The sequence below is a fragment of the Octodon degus genome, unplaced genomic scaffold (assembly GCF_000260255.1).
Source record: "Octodon degus isolate 3935 unplaced genomic scaffold, OctDeg1.0 scaffold00243, whole genome shotgun sequence".
Classification (NCBI taxonomy): Eukaryota; Metazoa; Chordata; class Mammalia; order Rodentia; family Octodontidae; genus Octodon; species Octodon degus.
The window spans coordinates 2,833,899-2,837,046 of record NW_004524819.1 but is presented as its reverse complement, the minus strand read 5'-3'; the positions used below and the strand labels follow the sequence as shown (position 1 = coordinate 2,837,046).

Below are 3,148 nucleotides of genomic sequence, written 5' to 3'. Positions count from 1 at the left end.
CAGCTGATAGTTACATTCTTCAGAAAATACAGTTAAACTAACTCATTTAATGGTGGCTTCAAGCTTCTCCTTATTAGCACCAGAGAACTCACTCACCTTCTCCCCTTTTTAAAAAACTGGAAGGCTGATATGCACTTGACTTCACAATCTGCAGCAACGTCCTTACAGTCATCCACATCTACTACAAGAAACAACACGCTGGAATATTTTTCAAACAGGGAATGAAAAAAGGCTTGATCATTTTGCAAGGCCCATACCACGTGACTGAGAAATCAACTACAAGTTTATCTCCTGCAGCAGCCAGGGCTTCCTGAAAGGCCTCTTGGCTTTCAATCTGCTGCGCCATGGTGGCTGCTGGGGGCCTGAGGAGCTACAGAAGCAAACAATGGAAGCGGATGGAAAGCGCCGTACAGAGCTCCGCGTCTTTCTTCTTTCTTTGAATCTGGTCTGACCTTCCTTCTTACTGTGTTCATCAGCTTTCCTGTTGCTAGGACAAAATGCCTGATGCTCACAATAAGAAGGAAGAGAGGTTCAGTTTGGCTCAGGATCTCAGAGGTCGCAATGTGTGGTCAGTTGCCTCCCAGCCACAAACATCATGGCATAAGGATGTGGTGGAGCACAGCTGCTCCCTGCATGGTGGTCAGGAAATGGGACTGGAGAAGAGCAAGAGAAAGGAAACAACCATGGATTAGACATACTCCCCAAGGTCGTGTCCCAATGTCCCACCCAGGCACACCCAGAATGTGCTTTCCTAACCTACTGAACATCTCTGAAACCAATTAAATTGACAGACGAGATAAACCATCACAATTGCATATAGCATAATGTCCATTTGTTTCTACATATTATATATATATATATATATATATATGCACAAAATTTGGAGATATCAGTATATGCACAAATACTAGCAATTGTTGCCTCATGATTCCATAGCTCATCTTGTGATTTTTTTTTCTCTATTTTTTTTTTTTGTTGATCCGAATGCCCTCAGGGCAGGTTTGGCTGGCTTGAGTTGTGGGGAACGAACCACAACAACCTGAGCCTGACTGCTTTGTTGAAGCAGCCACTTAAAGAACTGAGCTAAGGAGCAGGCCCCCTTTCTCTACATTTTTTGCATTACTAAATGTTGTTTTAAAATCTGTTTATCTTATAATCAGAAAGTTTTACTTTGAAGTGTTAATTTTCAGGACATTGAGATGTTTGATTTGAGAGAACACCGTGCCCTTTATAACTTCCTTATAACTTCCTTTTTAGCAACATATTCAAAAGGACTTTTTCAGGGTCCAGGGAGATGGTTCAGTGGAATAAGTGGTTCCCTGGCAAGCACAAGGGCTTGAGTTCAATCCCTGGTTCAAAAAAAAAAAAAAGACTTTTTCTCCAAAAAATAGATAATGCAAGAAGATTGCATCATTCCTGCTGCCAGTGCTCCTAGCTAGGGTGGAAACACTCTGGCTGTCCTATAATTCATGATTGCTCAATAGCATCTGAAGTGAGACTTAAATTCTTCTTTCTTTTTTCTTCTAGATTCCATGTAAGCATACCATACAGCAGCTTCTGAAGCACCCTGCTGATCTGGACCCCGTACCTATCCAGCTGCAGATGATTTACCCTGAAACTATATGAATCTTTGATTACTGAGAATCTTTTATTGACAATATGTAACATTTTTACACAGACTCCAATTATTGTGAGAAATATCATATTTCTGTCACGGGAAAGGTATAATTGATGGGAACTTGGCTCAGAGGAATGTGGCCAAAAAGATGATAGTTCCAGGTAGTCGTGTTCTGCACACATATGTTTGCAATTATCAGTCACCTACATCATCTTTATTGACCGTAGTTTTGAAATCAAAAGGTGAACTAATGATCACTAACTTCAGTGCTAATGCTTTCCTTTCTTTCCTTCCTTCCTTTTCTTCCTCCTCCCCCCCCCCCCGTAGTGAGGTTTGAACTCAGGGTCTTGCACTGAGCTATATTTCTAGTTTTTTTAAAAAATATATTTATTTTGAGACTTTGTCTCAATAACTCACCAAGTTTCTCAGGCTGAGCTTGAACTTGTGGTCCTTCTGTCTCAGGCTCTAAGGGTGCTGAGTTTACAGGTAAGGTATATGCCACCACATCTGGCCTAATATTTTCTACATCATGTAGGCTTATTTGAGAATTATCTTTGATTGCACTTTAATAAAGTGACACATAAAAATAAATACATTACTTTTTTTCTATCTACTTATAGTCAAGTGTACTCTAAACATTCAAACAGACATGTATTATGACATAGGCCAGACCTCCATCTAATTGTAAAGCTTAAGTGACTACATTTAAGAGGAGGACTAGGCAAGTGTGGCTGAAGTGGAGCAAAGCACTGCATGAATTACCAGTGAGTGAACTGCTGAATTCAGTCAGTGTTGAAATATTGAACCCTGACTCTAAAATTTTCTTAGAATTATCCTCATCTGTGATTTGATAGCTTGCGTTACTTGGTATGTACCATCATTATAATTGGACACATGTACTCAGTAACTTTTGTCATCAAGATTTTATCCCAAACAACTTGATAAAAGAGCCTGCACTCTTTTTTAAAATAAATTTTATTGGTACATGTGGATTACTTTTCTCCTGGGGAGGGGGTTGGTACATTACACAACACATCTTAATTCGTTTTTCTTTGTTTGTTTGTTTGGTGGCACCGGGAATTGAACTCAGGCCCTTGTGCTTGCCAGGGAAGCGCTTATTCTACTGAGCCATCTCCCCGGCCCCATTAATTTGTTTTTGTAACCCCTTCACCACTCCCCTCTCCATTCCTTCTTTCCCTTGGTCCCCTTCCCTTTTGCAAAAGATCTCTGTCTTTATCTCCTATTATCTATATTTTATTTGACTATATTTTGAGCTTCTCATGTAAGAGAAATAATATTATGTTTAAGCTTGTGTGTCTGATCCGTTTCACTTAAAATTATAGTCCAAAGATGCAGCCATATTCCTACGAATTGGTCAACTTTATGCTTTTTTATGGCGGAGTAGTACTCTATGGTGTATAAATGCTACATTTTCTTTATCCATTCATTTCTTAATGGATATATAGCTGCTTCCAAGATTTAGCTATTATGAATTGTGCTGCTACAAACATGGATTTGTATGTATCATTG

General features: G+C 39.4%; 1 pseudogene; it reads right to left on the bottom strand.

The window, feature by feature from the left end:
- Nucleotides 1-42: 42 nt before the first annotated feature.
- On the bottom strand, nucleotides 43-346 carry LOC101581897 (annotated as a pseudogene).
- Between the last annotated feature and the right edge of the window lie 2,802 nt (nucleotides 347-3,148).